This window comes from Cyanistes caeruleus, chromosome Z (genome assembly GCF_971803275.1).
Source record: "Cyanistes caeruleus chromosome Z, bCyaCae1.hap1.1, whole genome shotgun sequence".
Classification (NCBI taxonomy): domain Eukaryota; kingdom Metazoa; phylum Chordata; class Aves; order Passeriformes; family Paridae; genus Cyanistes; species Cyanistes caeruleus.
Genome location: NC_141732.1, coordinates 9219180 through 9237646, shown reverse-complemented (window position 1 = coordinate 9237646; position 18467 = coordinate 9219180). Strand labels below are relative to the sequence as shown.

The window sequence follows — 18467 nt, the reverse complement described above, 5'->3', positions numbered from 1 at the left end:
CCCAGTAACCAATCACTATGGGACACACCCACTAAAGAATTTACATATACCCTATAAGAACTACATTACCATACAGTGTTACATTTCAAACTCTAAAAGCTTTACAAATTTTTCTCTTGCTGCTTGACCTTTGGATTCTCTGTCAGCAGAAAGACATTGTTTCACCAACAGGGATTCTCCTTTAGTTGGCTAGGCTATTGTTCTTTGGATATTTATTAACTAGCACTTAGTATCCCATGACTCAAAGCTAGGTCTCATTTCTACTTCAATTCTAGGCTTCATATTTTCAGAATCTTTTGCTAAACAATCATATTCATAAGATTTCCCTGCTTCATCCTCCACAACAGGTTTGGGCAGGTGGCAGAGCCACATGTTTGGGGAGAAGGTGCTGCAAGGGCCTGCTAAGGAAAGCTGCAATTACCATCGGGAAACTGGGCAAAGGAAAGAAAGCCCCAGTCCAAGAGGGCATCTCCCTTTGTCAGGAAAGTTAATCCACAAACACCAGAGGTTTATGTCCAAAAAGGAGGCAGAGGAGTCCTTTTACTTTATTCAAATAAAGGGAGAGGCCATGGTGCATTCCCCTGAGGTCTCTCAAATTTTTAGAGGATGCAGCCTCCTTTTTATCTTAATTTCCCAGCCACATGTCCCTCTCTCTTTCCCTATTGGCTGAGGTACTTGAGAGGGACATTCCTCCTGGAATGCCTGATACCTAAGATTCCCCTCTAAAGTATAATTTTTAATTCTTATGTAATTTATGGTGTTTCCCCATCGTTTCTTTTATCTTTTAATATCCAGTTTCATTTATCAGCAAACCTACAGTTTGTTTGTAAAGGCAAATATCTTTTTTCTATTCATCAACCACTGGAATCCTTCCCATTGTTTCTTTTATCTCTCAGTGCTAGTTTTATCTACCAGCAGATCCACAGCTTGTTTGTAAAGACAAATCTGCCATTCCTTTCACCTTCTTTTGGGATAGCAATCCCAAACTTGTCTATGCTGCTACGGAAGAGGGATGCACAAAGGCTCTGTGCCAGGGGACACCAGGGAGGCCACCTGCCTCTCACTGTTCACCTCTGCTCTCTGCAGGCACCCTGCACCCACAGCTCTGCCTGGCCTGGACCATCCTGTGAGTGCTGAGTGCCAAGAAGGAGGCAGAGCCACAGGCAGCAGAAGAGCTATGGCAAAAAGGGTGATTGAAAGTCTGATTGAAAGTCTGATTGAAGTTGATGATGCCATCTCCATCATCCTCATCTGGCCCAGTGGTCCTGCATTGCCACTTTTGGGTGAGTTATGGTGCCATGTGCCATGGCAGGGCATGAAAGCTTGCCAGCCATGGCAAGCAGGAGGCCTTGGGCAGTCTTGCCTCTGGCCTCTGTGCAGAGCAGGAGCAGAGCAGGAGTGGCCTGTGTGGCCTGGTCTGTTTTGGCTTGCCAGAAGGCAAGGGCAAAAGCTGCTGCTCTGGCAGCTGACAGGGAGCCAGGTCTTGGGCAAGACCTTCATCCTGCCTTCTATGAATCACATCACGTTTATGACCCAGTGGAATGGGTCTTCTGATGATTTCTTCTGTTTACCAAACATATTTCAGTACAAAAATTATTTAATTGCATTCTTGTACAGAGAAAATTGATGCTCTTACTGAAATTAAAATATGCAATGTATTTTTTCTGCATGCTTTTCATTTGGTTTTTCCAAACTGCCTTACTACTTTTTCCTTTTTCTCTGTCTGGGTTACATTATTAGCTACAAAGCTGATAATGTAAAAAGCTGATTGTAAAAAGTTTTTACAATCCAGGTCTGAAGAACACATCACAATAAAGCTCCCCAGTCCTTGCAGGAATATAAGTGACCCTAAAAGTTCAAATGCCATTAGTGACAGCTGGATAGTCAGTCTGCAGCTCATCCAGGAGGAGGTGAGCTGTGGAGGACATCATTGGACCTCAGGCTGATCTCTGCTTACAGTAATTCTTTTACCCCACATGCCTGAAAAGCCACTGCTTCATTTCTGTATCTGCTGCAGTCTCCATATATTTTAAGCCAGTCTTGTCTCACTCACCTGGAGTGATCAGCAGGGTCAGGTTCCCTTATCTTCCATCCTTCATTCTGAAAGACACAGCAAAGGAACCTAACAGATTATTGGCTCATACATACTGAGAAAATGACCAAAGGATAACATGGGATCAAGCCACCAACATTAACCCAATCACTTCAGCCTGGAATTGAAGGTTGGTCTGACAAGGTCAGGGTTGGTCTGACAAGTCTCTTCTGAACCCAGTAATTGCTACCCTACACTGTTCTTTCATGTGCTCCAGAGCCGTGTCTTTGCAGCAAACTGCAAATTTCAGAAGTGCAAAAATTTTGTCAGTTAAGAAATGGTCCTTGCACTGGCACATACATTCTAATTCTTGATCTGAAGTGATTGTTATAGCATGCCCTGTATGTATTTGTACTAATGCAAAGGTGGTGTCTCAAGGTGAAGATCTTTCCAACAATTGGCTTCATAGGATTTACTATGTTTTGTATCCCCCCTACATTTCTTAAATGAAATGTATTTCCTTTAAATTTGTTTGTATCTCTTCATATCCTTTATTATGAAAAATGATAGTTTAGAGTGCACAGTACACATAGTTACTGCTTTTTATAATCCTTTATTTTAGCCCAAGCCAACAAATCTTTTCTGTTTGCTGACAGACAACATTCCCAACACAGTATCACTTTGAGAAAGGAACATCAAAACTGATTATGGCATTTCACATGAGGAATTCTCTGTATATTGTCCTATATAGAGAAGTGATATTTTTACTGAAATATTCATAAACAACTATTTTTTTTTTCCTTCTTAACTTAATGCTCAAGACTGGTGAAAAGTGCTAGAACTATTTTTCCAGTTTGATTTTATAAGGATATTTCTTCTAAGCAATTATAGCATCTGAAACTATGTGTCAAACTATTTTGGATATCTTTTCCTGTCTTTGTTTTGGAAGACAGGTGTCTGCTAGGGAGGGCAGGAGCCTCCCTTGGAATGAAAAAAATGTAGACCCCCCTCCCTCCGAATTATTATAATTCTGAAATCAAGGGGCTTTCAGGCAGAGATCTGGGGATAGGAAGAGCAGTTCTTTACTAGTATTTATAACAAGGCAAACAAACAACAATAACTACAGCATTAGCAAGAAAACAGAACCAGGGGCCCCGTGACAGCTTTTTTGGCTGAGACGGGAAGGGATGGAGGAGAGGCTTTGTTTCACAAACCCCTTTGGGCAGTCCCGGTGCTCCTGCAGGGCTCTGAGGAACAGTCAGCTGGAACAGCAGAGATCCTGAATGAGCTGAGATCCTGGGCTGGTGGATAAGGTGTATCAGCAGCTCCTTGGCGGTGCCTGGCACTGCCACACGTCCCGGCAGGACAGGGGGTGCGAGGCCACCAACGAAGAGGGAGGAAGGAGAAGCAGCAGCAGCTCCGTCTGGGTGATGGCAAAATTCCCTTCTCCCCACCGCAGCAGCTCCGCGCCTAAAGTATTCTTCTCCAAAGCTGAAGAAAGCCCACCAAAGTGTCCCCACCCTCCTTTTTCCTGCCCCCTTCCCCCCCTGGACCCGGCCAAACTCTGTGTTTTGTCAAGCACCCACCAAGTACCCACAGTTAGGTTTTCCCCAAAACTAATGGGTAAAAATTCCACAGGCAAGCCAGAACTAAAAAGAAAGACACCTAACCCCCAACATTTCCATTACCCCTTCTAACATAATTTAATGTTATTTCAGAATACTTCTTTCAGCATGCCTTCATCTCTTGTCAACTCGTCTAACTTCACTGGGTCTTCCTAGGTTGCTTCACAGCTTTCTTTGATTTTACCTAAGCAATATAACTATGCAAGATCTCTTTTCTCATTGATAACATATTTTTATCCAGCAATAGATAAATGTATTGGGTACCATTACTTCTAGTGTGGCACGAAAGGGTCTCTGCAATGCTGAATACAATCCAGGAACCATTGCTCTGCCATCTCTTAGCCAATTTCTTATCCAGGCAGTCACACACCTCTAATCCTGCTTGCAGTTAGTTTACAGAATATAGTCTTAACAAAGATTTTTTCAAAGGCTTTTGAGTCAATAATTATAGCTGGCAGTGATTCATGGACCACAGTTTGGAGGCTTCAAAAACAATTACCTGTGACTGTAAAGGCATGTTTCTTATCTCAAATATGGATGATTTAGAAGCAGGGATGATTCAGTATTTTATATTTTGTCACTATTTCAAAATATATATATATGATTGCTGCTTGACTGAGAGACAGGACTTCAAAGGAGGGGTGCAAAAAGTAGCCTAAGCAAGAAGCTCCAGCAAAAAGAAATCAAAGCCTGGGCAAAAAGAGGTCAGAGTCTGAGCTGAAGTCATTGAAGTCCAAGCAAAAAAGGAGTTGAAGTCATTTATTGAAGTTATTGAAGTCATTGAAGTCATTGAAGTAAGTTCAGTTTATACACTTTTGCAGCCCCAAGCAGTGACAGCCCTAGCAAAAATTTCTCACAAAATCAGTTTTAAAAACCTTGATATCTGCATATGCTGTACTTTTTCCAGCTCTTCCCTTCACATCCATGCTTGCCTATCCCATGGTCTGTACCCAACCAAGGCCAGAACACCAAGTTCAACTGTGGTCTGTTCCATCCCCCGTTTGTTTTCCCACATACAATGACACAAAGAAAGCTCACTGAAATAAAACTTACCTTCTACCTTTAAAATGAATTACTAAGTAAGTATTTTACTGTCTTAAAAGATCTGTACTGGTTCTGTTGAGATTAGTCTGTTTCTAATAACTCTTTTATATTTTTAATGAATTCTTGGATGATTGTTGTGAAAGACTGAAGGAAAAAGAAACAATTCTACAGATTCTCAGTCACTCTCCCAAACTGCAATAGAAATGTTTCCTGTTTTCCCCACCATGCATAAAACCTGCAGCACTAATTTTAGAGAGCAACAGCTGCAGTTCTTTGGGTCAGTTTTGAGTCATTTTTCCCACAGAGATGGATCCATAATGACATGACTCTACACAATATGCTTCAGAGGCAAATTCAGGCAGAGAGTGAAATTAATGTAGCCCCAGGTCTAACATTTTTCTGAAGGCTTGCTGCCCTGCTCCATTTCTGAGTTAACTGCCAGAGCCAGTCATCCCACTGGCAGCAAATGGGCTACAAGAGGAGCCCTGCTGTCTGGTCAATATGTTCCCAAGAAGCCATGCTGCCAATTTGTCCCTTTTTTATATAGAATTGCTCTGAAAAGCCATGCTATGATTTCACAGGGAGGAAAAAAATCATATAGTATTAATATAAATTCTATGTTGAAACAGTTGTTCTGTTTTGTTATCTTTCTGTGTTAACAGAAAGGAAAACAGTATAGACCAGTAGGCTGACAATTTTTGGAGAGCAAAGTTCTACAGAAAATGCTTTGCTGCCTCTAATTCCTTGACTTTCATTGTATGTCTGATGGCACTGTATCCTCTAAAATTATATATACCTTATGGCTCTTTGCATGGATAATCTAAAACCTTCCATTTTTGAAAAAACTGTTTTTCTGGAGCAAAGGAACATCTGAACTAAAAAGCTCAGATTTAAATTACAAAATTTTAGGTCCTGGGATGACAGAGTTAAGTGTGAAAAATAAATTAACTAAACTAAAGCCAACTAAATTAAAAAGAATCTACAATCTTGCAGGATTATCATCAGTCATCTCAAAACATGTAGAACTTAGCATGGTTAGATAACAAGAAATTTTTTTGTGATTTGCTGACCTAAAGTTTTAGAGAGCCCAGTGTTTATCCAGAGGTCGTCATACACTCATTCCAACATAGCAGGCACAACTACAAGTTGTGCCATGTTCAATAAAATAATAAAACATGCTAGTTTTTCAAATCAATTAAGAAAAATGAGACCATGCCACTTTTTTACTGAGCATGCCATATCTGGTAAAGTCAGTATTAAGTACAGCTTTTACTATCTCATGTTTAGAGAAGAAAAAGAGCAAACTGAGAGAAAAAATAATTGAGAATCTCTCTATTCTGTACCATACAGATAGATCAGTTTTGCTTTCAGTTAAGAACATGTCTTTTATTTTTGAGTTGTAAGGAACCAAAAAATAGAGGCATTTAGCACATAACACATTAGTTAAATCAGAAGCTTTTTGCTGGAATATAATGATCTACAGGAAGGAAAATTTTAACTGGATGCTGTACAAAAAATTTAGTGAAATTATTTTAGACACATATATTTAAAGTTACTTATTTGCTGCAACTTACTTATGCCTTCCTTTCTTTGTTTTATGTAAAGAACTTTCAAACTGCTGTTCAGAATTTTCTTTTGTATGTCTTTTTGTTGTTTACCAGACAGCACTGTAACTCTGTAAACTTTAAAAACCAACATATTCTGCTGTTATGGTTGATGTTAGAAAAAATTAATTATATTTTTACTCTTTTTATTTATTTTTCTGAAATTTGCCTTAATATCACAAGAATGTTTCCATCAAAAGTAGTATCTAAAATGCCAAAATATTGCTATATTCCTGTTCTTACAGAGTTAAACTTTTGAAAAGACATTATTATAATGACTCATACATGTGTGACTTTGAGTAAATCTCTTTTGACAATGGCTAAGTACTTTCAGTTTGAAGAAACTCAGTTATTGACTTGCAAGTGTAGCCTCTGCATTTCAGTCTGGTTTGGGGATGTGCTTTTTTTCTTTTTAGAGCAATATTCTCTTATGAAATATTCCTAAAGTACTTGGATGATAGTGCACTACAGCTTCAGGAACCAAAATAATCTGTCAGTTCATATCTCATAAGGAAATTTATTGTGGATAATTATAAAGGTACATAATGTCAAGACAACTCATTATAGTGTCAAGACATTGCCAATCTATGAATGTCACCCTTTTAAAATTAGAAATAAACAAAAACATGTAGTAACAAAAATAACTACTGTGCAAGCTTTTGACTCCTCAAAGATTTCAAGCTACTTAAGGTTATGGATGCTTGCTCTATCGCACAAATAAACACTATGGTAACATTGCCACAGACTCCTAGAGCTGTCCCTTTTCAGCCACAGACTGTGCCCTGTTTGGCCACAAGTGTTTTTAATAACTCACTGAGCTTTTTGCAGGCAATCAGTGGGCAGGGCTGTACTAAATGGTGCTTGGGTTTGCTTTCAGGATTCTGCCTGGTATGACAGGATTCCTTTGAAAGCGAGAGTACAAGAACCCTGTTTGACTTGACCTCAGTATCTCTGTTGGATGATTAAAACAGAATTTATAGACAGCCACGCGCGCCTACTGCAGTTGGTAAAAGCATTAAAAACCTAAATATTTAAATATCATTATGTTGTGGAGGGGAGGAGGGGAAGGGGGGAGGGTGGGAGGTGGGGAGGGGAGGAAGAAGAAAAAAAGGAAGAAAGGAAGGGAGGAAGGAACTGTAGGATGATATTTCCAAACATTCTGGATTTCACCATGAGGGCTGGGATTATAAGAATGAAGTCTCACATTAAGGAGCAGCTATGACTTCTTTACATTCAGTGGGAATGTAATAAGGAGAAAATTGTCTGGCAACGGCTATGCTTGTTCTTTAGAAAGAAATGTCTTGACCACTGAAGAAAATAATGAAGGGAATTGACTAAAATAAAAAAATTAAGCAGAAAAAAAATGAGAGAACCTGAGTGATCAAAGTAAAGAGAATTAACTGCCTCTATTCCTCCAGAAACATAAAAGAGAAAAATAGTTAAAGAACACTACAAGGAAGCATAAAAGCAAAAATATTAATTTTTTTGAGCATGTAGCTTAAGAAACAGGAAAACAGATGACTCTCTGTTAGGAAGTGACTGGAAACATACAAAGGAATAAGGAAGGTGGCGAACATCACAATAAAAAATGAAGTGGCAAGGGAGATGAAAACTGCCTCACACATATTGCAATGTAAGGTTCTTTGGTCAAATAATCACCACCTGAACCTTTTTGCAGATTTTAACCTTGTCAGTCTGCAAATAGTGACACCCTTGTATAGCTTTATATTCATCAATAGGGAAGTCCTCTGGCCTCAGAAAGACTACAGCCCCACTGGAACTTAAACAAGTATATATGTACACAATCAAAAGACTATGGAGGAAGCAGGGAACAAGTGTGTCCTATACTGTCTTTGGAGGAAGAACTTTTGCAAGAGTTCAGGTGGCTAAGCAGATACAGGGAGTGATGGTAAGCTGCATTTAGAGCATTGCAGATGATGTGAGAAGACTGAGGAGTTGTCAGATAGAGTATGAGTGAAGAATGGGGTTTCTTTCTGAAGCAAATCCACATTAACTAGCAAATACCTTCCCATGATAGCTGTGTGATCATTTGACTTGGCAAGATTAAAAACAAGTACTGCATGAATTTATGTTCCTTAATCATTAGATTTAAGTTTCTTACTATGATAATAGAATTTCAAACCTATTTAATACATAAATGCTTTATCCCAAACTGATTAGAAAAACCAGATTATTAATGGGAGGAAAAGCAGAAGTAATGGTGCTTAAATGCTTTCCAAGGATCAGAGGCATAACATAAAGCTAAGGTTTCAAGCAGGCATAACATGATGCCAGAGATGGAAGTAGAGATATGAATGAGCTGTTGCTGCTGATTTGAAACCACCAAATCATTGGTGGCCAGGAATGCTGCCAGACTGGAGGCCAGATGGGTAGGAGGGTGGGAAAGTGGTCAAAGTTAAGCACAGTGAGAGAGCAAGTTGATGTGAGGAGCATTTAAACACTGAAGAAAGGTCTGAAAAGGCTTAGACAGCAAGGGATCTGCAGGGCATTTACTGCTGTCCATGAATTCTCTGCTTTCTGTGAGTATTCTGCATTGCAAAGCACCAGGTGTGACTTCCTTCCATGGTGTGTCTGTAAAAACAGAAACTACTTCAGGGATCCACAGTATGATACAAAGGAGATGGATGGACAGTAGTTTGGAAGGAGTTCTGCTGAATTCCTCCACGCCTCTGCATGGGAAACCATCCTTAGAGAGGCATGAAATAGACTCATCACTCCATAGAGACCTGCTTTCAACTCTCATTATTCAGGACTGGTTTTCTGTGGATTATGGAAATGTGCAAGGTGCTTAGGGCAAAAATGGATCTGAAATCAAGAATGAATCAAAGATTCATTCAGCATCTCTTTAATGTTATGACAAGAGGAAATGACAAAGGCACTAGACACATAAAGCATCTAGTTTCACTTTACCTTCAGTGTCCTCATTTGGTCCACAAAATTCAAGTACATACCTGCAATTCTAGCAAGGTAACCACTACAGCAAAAGGCTGATGTTTTGAAATTTCCAGTGGTCCCCCCACCATTCTCTCTGAGGCTGCTGTGTGATCATTTTCTTCCATTTCATTGTATTGGTTTTTTGGATTTGTTTGGGTTTTTTTCCTAGCTGCAACCTTGGCTGTGACTAGTAGAGTGAGAAATAAAGCCAGCAAAAATGAATCATTTGCTCTCTTCTATTGATTTGGACAAAAAATACCAGTCTTCAAATGCTTCCATCATCACATTCAGAATTGTAATTTCTCTTTTTTGCTTTCAGTGACATTTTGTGTCAAACCTTTCACAAATTCCCCATGAAGTTTTGAAGATAAAACTGCAGTAATGACTTTGGAAAAGCATGACATCCATATAATATTGTTAACTATCTATGATGTTACCAGCTGCATTTGCCCATTGTTGCTGATACTTAACCTTTACTCTCCTTCTAAAACTTGAAAGTGCTTTTCAGATACATGTTACAGCATGATCAAACAAATTTAGATAAGGCTGACACTGACAGTTTCTTTGTTTAGGATTGATTTTTTCCAAACAGAAATGCTATTAAAGTTAAGCAAAAGGCATTTTTCTCAAGCACAGTTTTAACACTCCTGTTGACTGAATTGAAATGTCTATACTAATCAGTACAGACCTCACTGCAAATAAACCTGAAATATTGTACAGCTTTCGAAAGTTTCATGCCACAAAAACATTGCAAGGTGTAGAAAATAGTGGTGTGCATATCTCTGTCATGCAAGTTATCCAGATTTCTCCTCTTTTTGCTGTGAATATGGAGAAACCAGCCTTTGTATAAACTAACCACATTGTGCCCTCAGTGTTTCTGTCCATTGGGAGAACATGCTGTGGTGGGAGTCATAAAATATCTCAGGCTGGAAGAGACCCATAAGGATCACTAAGTGCAGCTCCCTGCTCCTTTCAAGACTACCTAAAATTATCCATATGACTAAGAGCATCATCCAGACACTCCCTGAACTCTGCCAGGTTAATGCCATGATCATGACCATGACCGTGACCGTGACCGTGACCGTGACCGTGACCAGTTCTCTGTTCCAGTGCCTGATATGATCTGATTACTGACAGATGCCCCTGCCTGAATTAAGGTGAGACCTTACACTGAAGTCAACAATATGGATTTAATTCAACAATAAAATGTGAGGTGGAGAGAGAGGAAGAAATGGAAAAGAGAGGAGGAAGGCAAACAGATCAAGCAGAAGACAGTTACCACTCAAGGATCCAGTGGCATCCTGTTTGTCCTCAGTCATCCTGGGCTTCTCAGCGGTGGTTGTTCAAGACTTTTCACCACCCACACATTTTAGCAAACAAAAAAATTAATTAAGTAATTAATTAATTAGTGTTCATTGTTGTTATGCCCCAGACTGCTTGGCGGGTTTAGGGATATACTCTGGTGCAGAAGAAACAACAAAATCCTCCTGAGGTTCAATAACGAACTTTTACTTGCAAACTTCAGAACATTATAAGGTCCTTGGCAAATTTTAAAATGTAGCCATTTTCATTAGAAATGGTGCAATATAGCAGTATAAAAATAACATCTAAGAAAATGTTTAAGGTAAAGAAAAGAAAGAGAAAGAAAAGATAAGTGTAGACAGGTACATGGTCACTGCCTGTGGATTCTGTGGCAAGATTTGATTCTTGCAATTTTTATGTCCATTGGTCAACGTGTTGGTCACAGTCTTGTCAAAGTGATGGTCGCAACCTTGATCCACTTGGGGCAGGGGAAGCCCCTGGAACACAAAATCTGGTGGGTTAATATAGGCTCAGGCTTGTGAGGATGCCCAAGTACCTGCCCTGGCGTGGTGAGTTTTACAATGGGTGATGCAATGCTGTGGATCAAGGGATACTTTTGGAATCTTTGACGGTTTTTGACAATTTCTGAGACTTTACAGCTGCCTCTTACACCAGTGTAGTATCAGTTGTGTCAATTATGGCCCATCAGCAGAAATTAACACCATCAGAGGTGAATGTCCTCCTCTCCCAGAGGGGAGGCTTCACAGCTGAGCCACTTCTGTATGGACACTGGCATGATAAAATGCACTATTCCACCTCACAGGATTTGCCTCTTAGCAGCCTCTTCCCTTGTTCAACACTCAGCTGTTGCCTTGAGTGATGGGTAATGGGTGTGCATCTCCTCTGCACCTGGGCAGTCAGAGCAAATGGCAGATTGTTTGAGGCATTAACCATTAACATTCCAGTCTCTCACAACTAGTCACACAGTTCTCTTATTCTATTGGTAAAATGATTCCCTCTCCTCTCATACTACTTAGTTCCATGCTCAGTCTCTCTTCTTTCAAGTCAGTGGGTTTTGAATTGTATCACAATCTCCCCTGCCAGAATTACCTTTTACCCATTCAGAGCTGATTTCAGCACAGTTGCTGAGTTGGCTTTTCTTGTGGCTTCATTCTTTATGTCCATTATTAGTGACATGTTCTTCTCTCCCAGGTCTGTTTACCTCTCCCTAGGCCTAAGATAACACTGAGACAACAGTAACACCTTTATTTTATGTCAAGTTGGCCACAGTGGCCTAATTTACAGTCCAGGTTTCAGGTATCTATGTAGGCATATTTGGTGGTGGGGGCTTCAGTGGTCACAGGTACAATCTGTTATGTAATTTGTGGGGAACTTTGACCCTATTAGCAGTTGCTTCTTTACACAGCTTGCCACAGTGGGAATTTTTGTCTGCACCCATTACCCAGGATGTGCTAGCCAGATCTCAACTATGCCAGGCTTAGAGTTAGAGCCATCCTGTTGCTCCCATCTGTGCTTATCTCTCAGCAAAGTCCTTCTGTAGCAGAAGCATTTGAGACAGGTGATTGTGCTCTTTAAGTCCTTACAGTGTCCAACCACACTCAGTGAAGAACCTTTTCCTAATGTCAACCTGAACTTCCTCAGCTACTGGCCCCCATGTCAGTGGGGTCACCCCTCACCTGCTCTTCTCCAGGCTGAACAAGCAAATTTACCTCAGCCCTTCTTTGTAAATTTGGCCCTCGAGGTTTTTCACCTTCATAGTGGCCCTCCTCTGGACACACTCACACAGTTTGATGCCCTTCTTGTATGTATCCTACTTTCAGGATTTCTCTAAATAGGATAAGGCTGCCTGAAAAAAGAGACCAGAGCAGAAGGGTTGCACAGGTGGAACAGGGCTGTGTTAGAAATTTCAGATGGAGAACTGGGAATTTTGTACCAAAGAAATGTCTGTGAGCCATCAGCAGTCCTTCTGCATGAACCAAAGAATCAAATTCTCTTAACATGGTATGACCCAGATTGCCTGAAATTGCTTGGTTTTGTTTTTTTTTAGCTCAGATGATGGCTGTGCTGTGAGAAGGCACAATGGCAGGTAGGACCAGGGAATTCCCTGTCTATGGCAAGGGTAAGGAACAGCTACAGGGAGTGGGGTAAAGGGATGGGGAAAGTGATGGTATATGACAGGTAAAAGTGGTCCCTTGTCTAGGAACAGTGTGGTTTTGCACCAGGGACATGCAGCATGCTGGATGTGATACAGATTTTGGCTGCAAAAAATTAGAAAATTACCCCAGGTCAATATCACACTCTGAGATGTGTTTCTTTTAAGAAGCAGCCAGCACCCCACTTTGGAGCAGCTGGCTGGCATGGGATGCTGAAGAGAAGAAGCAGACAAAATTTGAGGTAATGGTCACCAAAGCTCACAGAGTGTGGAATGTTCCTGGGCATCTGTGACTGGGTGAGATCAGAATCTGATTTGGTAACTCTAATCTGTAAAGGAAACACATACGTCATTAAGTTGCTTGCATAATACACTGTTTAAGAAAGTAAAAGCACATGATAAATAGAAACTATTACTGCAAAAAAACTGTGAATAGTTGGACCCTGTCTTTTAACCTCACTGGAAATCTTTCATTGTCTCACTGTGAGACTTTGAGATTTAACCTCTCTGACAGTTTTCAAGTTCCTAACTTGGTGATCAGCCTCATTGTAGTACAGTAAGGATAGACAATAAACAGCTATAAAACACTAAGCACTGTATGAAAGACAAAAGAATCAACAGAAAAATCTGAATAATATACTTGAATAAATAACATAGAAAAGTGTATTTACTAAGGTACTTCATTCACCTTGTCACTCTATTGGCATACTTTTCATCCATCTGTCATTTGTTTTCACAGATTGTGAGCTCCTTGGAAGAGGATCTGTGTCTGTCCTCAGCATTGTCAAAAAGCATGCCACCAAGTTGAAATAATATTGTGAAATAACTGTCTCAACTGTTGGAAGTGTATCACTATCATACCTGAGCATGTTTGTGAGGTTCTGACTGTGCTCCTTTGCCAAGGACCTCCTTGAGGTGAGGAAGCACTCCTCTGCTCATCCCACACAAGGACATGTAACAATGAAAACCTGGAAATTGTGTTAGAGCAAGGAAACCTCAGAGCTCCTAAAGCCCAGGTGGGGTGGCACACTTCAGACACCTCTGCTTAGACAAACCACCCAGAGGAGGCCAATAGATGTGACACCAAACCTACAACAGGACCTGTGTCTTTCTGAACTGATGGGCCTAACTGGGACATGGTACCCTGGGACACTATGTGTTAGGGTTTAACACACATGCCTATGTTTAGCACACCATGTCTATGTTTGAGCATTTGCACCAAGCCTCACAGCCCCCCTTAAAGCAGTCACAGGAAACATGACCTTTTGAAAAATCAATAGTACCAGGGAGTGTGGCAGCAATCATCATTATTTTCATCTGCTTAGATGCTGGTGTCAGGCCAAAAAGCCTATAAAGCATGAGGAATGGCTTCATTTTTGAAAGGAGTAGAAATCCCAAGAAACTGTAAATTACAATCAGGCATTTGAGATTGAAACTAAACAGATTCATGACCTTGTCACAGGTGACATTCAGCCCACAGAACTCTGTCCTTTGCTCTGCCATCAGCCAGAGTTTCCTTTCTGTCACACAATTTTCTTGCATTACCTTGCTATTATCATTATTATTTACTATTCATAGATTGTTGATGGCATACTCCAAGACGAACTGATGTGCAGGAGAGTGTGTGCGCTCTCTTTTTCAATGGATGGGGAATCTATTAAACTGCCTGACAGTTTTTCTGCCTATAGCTCAGCATTTAAACTGGCATCAGTTCTTAAACTTCAAAAACCCCATGGCATCGCCATTGATGACACACAGCTTGCTTTTCTTTTGCATTGCTCCTCAGCCTCAGCAAGAAAAATAGACTAGTTTCACTCCTGGTGTGATTTTAACAATGGTAAGAGTTAGTACACCAGGTAAGACTTAATATACCAGCAGGACACATATAAGGATAGAAGTAGAGCTTCCAAGACCAACTAAACTAAACAAAACAAACTAAAATGACCAGACCAGTTCCCAGCAGCTCCCTGGATGGGTGCTTTGGGAGCTGATAATTACTTGGATTTCAGTTTCAAAAATCTGCACTTCAATTAAGCACCAATGAAACAGAGGCTGAAGTAGCTGCCAAGAGAACGATTTGGGTTGGGATGGGCAGCCAGTGCAAAGGCCAGAAGCTGAGTCCCCCGCTTGGCAAGTGGAGGGTTAACACCCAAGTGTGTGACCCTGCCGAGAGTTTCATACCTGTGTCACAAGACGGTGCTGCTGCTCAGCCAATGCACAACTTCAGCCGGAGCTGGCTGCAACAGAAACCTGATGCTGTGCCAATGTATCGATTTACCTGTGCATGTGTTTATTTTTCTTAGGGATCTGTGGCAAATGAGTGTTTTAAGGTCACTTGAAGAATCACAGCAAAGGCATAGGCAAAAGAAGGTTTAATATTAAACAGAAAGTGTGATGGAGTTTATTTACAAAGTTCCCTCTACTACTTACTACTACTGCTCTGGTTAAAGCACACAGAGAAGGAGTGAACTAAAACCTAAAACCAGTCAATTGAAATCCAAAATCAACCCAAAACTTATCTCTGGGGAGGCTGGGGATAAGGATAGAAAAGGGGTAAGGACAAACAGGAATAAAGAAGAGCCTCTCATTGTGTCACAAGTTTCAGAGTACAACCCTTTGCTAAACTGTGCCCCAGACTTGACTAACAGTTTAGGTCTGTAACTTTAACAGCACTTAACTGACTGGTTAAGTTAAACAATTTACCTACAGATTAATATAGAACTTACTATAACTCATGGGCCTAACTTACATATCTGAAGTACGTAAGAATCTAGGAGAGCAGTGTTCCTTGTACATTTGCAACAGCACGTTACACCTCAAGCACACAGACCTAATGAGTCTGTACAAGACATTGACAGCGTACCTGTGACAAATTCGCCTCAAACTTGGTGAAGGAAACACATTTGATGCTGTTGGATGTTCCAAATGGGCAAAGGGTTGAGCCTGGAGAAGTGGGGATGTCAGTTCAGGCTCCATCATTGTCATTCACTGATCCAAGTTTAGCAAACTTGAGAGTTCTCTGGCTCTGAGTGGCCCCGCATAGAGTGAGGTGCTGGTCACAGTCTCTGCTGTCTAGGAGAGCTCAAGGGGTCTCACTTTGGACCATTGTTTATAGTATCACAAAAGAGTAGGCTTCAATCATAACAATTTTTTCCTGATTGCAATTTGGGCCAGTACATTCTTTGAAAGTTTGATAACAAAATTGTTATTCTGCTTGGGCTGTTTACCAGGCAAGAAAAATAATTTTCCAAGGCTGTTCATTAAAAAACAGGAGCTCATTAGACAGTACTAGTTCTTGGGCACAGACTGATTTTGATAAGCTCAAGAGAAGCACAGCCCAGGTGCTGTTTGTGAAGATTGAGGCCTAATGAGCATTTCTCAGATAATAGTGAGGCCCCAAGAGGAGTGAGGGAATGCACACTGCATGTACACATATTCTGTTGCACATCTCTGTTGTTGTGTAGATGAATTAACATTAATTACCTCCAAATCTTGATCATAGACAAGTTCTTTGAGTTTTTTAATGCACTTTTCTCATGACAAGCCCTCCCAGGATAGCACCACTTTAGGTGGTAGGTTTACTCCAGTAACAACCTATGACAACAAGAATGTTTTTATTTCTTTAGTTCTGATTCCCATTTCCCATATATGTTTCTTCAGCTCAGCTGAGGAACAGGTTCTGAACTTTGTTTATTCATGGCTTTATATTATTTAATCATATATGCAGCATTTTACAGAATTTGGTATTCTGCTGACAGAACCATTAGAAAAGCATTAATGCATTGTGCATGGTATATGTGCACTGTATATTGGCTTTGCAATTTGGTGTCAGTCTTATGGTTTGGAGGTATATCTAATATTCCAGATGTTCTACACATTGTACACAAAAGAAGACTCAAGTAGAGGTACTACTGCATGAGCAGCAAAGGGTCATCCAGCCACCCACCTGACATTCAGCTGTGAGGAGAAACAACCCCACAATGACCCACTAAACTTCCAGACTTGTTTCTTTTCAGCTCAGAAATGAAAATTCCCCCATGAAGACAATTTGCAGGCTCTTCCTCCTTGCCCAGATCACTCTTGAGGGACATTGGTGAACAAGCATCAGCCAGCCAAAGCACAGACAAGCTGGGTTGTCAGTGTGAGGGAGAGACCCAAGAGCCTGTGGCACCTTCAAGCTTTCTATTTGGGTAATTCAGGGAGTTGCAGAGATGTACAGCAGGAAAATGTCACAGACTCAAGGGCAGACTGCCAGCAGATATTAAAACCCCAGGGTCCCTTTTGCTGGCCCTTTTGGGGCAACTTTTGCTTGAGAGTTTATTTATGTGTCTAACAAATCTGTGAGGCAAACCAAAGATTTTCTTCTGAGAGCACTCAACAAATGAGCAGCTGAAGAGAAAGAACTATTTGGACACCCACCACTGGGATGTGACAAAGGATGCTATGGATGTCAGACCTGAGAGACCCAGGAAAAAGCAAACCCAGCTGAGTTTTCTGTTTTCCTTGGCTGTGGGTGAGCCTCCTGCTGGTGCTCAGGCATCTGTGTTCTCATCCTGAATTGCTATGGGAAGCAAAATACGAGCATGGGTTGAAGACCCTAACACTTAAGCACTACTGTGAACCATCTAAGCCAATGTCAAATTAACATTCAAACCTGACTCCCACTTGGAGAAGATGAATTTATTGCCAATTTACAATACAGTAAGATAGTGGGAAAAAAACCCCTTTCTCTTACTCTCTTCCTGCTACCAAAATCATGGATGGGCTCAGACCTGGCAAGTCTGGCCAGGAAACAATTGGAGTTGGCTGTGCCTGACAGAGGGGCAACTTCTTCCCACAGAAGCCACTCCTGCAGTCACACAAGCACAATATATAGACCTAATTCAATTGTCTTTCAAGCTGTGGTGCTGGAAGGAAGCCCCAGGCTGCCGTGGAGCACAGCTGCCCTGCTCCATTATATAAACGAGTGGGCAGATACCAGCTGTGCACATCTCAAAGGTGTGGTGTAAATCAAATCCAAGTCAGCAGCTTTGCAGTCTGCTCCTTTGCTAACTGGTTAACAAAACAGAAGCTACGAGCGTAATTTTCCAAAGGAAATGTAGATTTTAAATGTAATAGTTTCCTTCTCCCTCTCTCATACATACTTAGTCAATGAATATTGTTTTAGAAAAAGCAGCAGATCTGGCTATTCCAATAGTAATGTCATTTTCTAGTGTGGAAAAAGATTGTGATTTATTTGGAACAACATTTCTCTATTTTCTGAGGAACAGTGGTTTACTGGTTTCTCTTTCTGACAACCTTCATTCTGTTTTTTCTTCTAGAGGCTGGTCATGCTTCCAAGACCAAGCACAGAAACTGCATGCCTGGCTCTATATTAAGTCACATGGGAATTAAATTTAAGGGATCATTAGCACAGAAGCTTTGTGTCCTGTAATTGCTGCTCAGTGCACTTAGCCTGCTGCCACTTAGTTCTCACTGCAAAAGTAAACCTCTGAATGGTTTTCTTAGTGTTTTCCTTCAAAGAAAAGAAAGCAGCTCAAACTTCTGCTGTGTCATGTGAAAATAGGTTCTGTGCTATGGGAGCACAGTCAAACACCAGGGAATTGTCTGGGGACACTGTGTAGAAGGCACAGAACCCAGGCCTGAAATTCTATTTAATACTAATATTTAATTTCTTATCAGTACTATTCAGTATCTTACTCAATAACATGGACATTGTGGGATTGAGTGTT

The 18467-nt window shown here is 40.8% G+C and overlaps 1 long non-coding RNA gene across 1 annotated transcript; it reads left to right on the top strand.

Annotated features, from left to right (window-relative positions):
* The first annotated feature begins 7182 nt into the window (after positions 1–7182).
* On the top strand, positions 7183–17393 carry LOC147648084 (uncharacterized). Its single transcript, XR_015280085.1, has 3 exons — positions 7183–7311; positions 12631–12669; positions 13475–17393. It is a non-coding gene; the product is annotated as an uncharacterized LOC147648084 (long non-coding RNA).
* The last annotated feature ends 1074 nt before the right edge of the window (positions 17394–18467 follow it).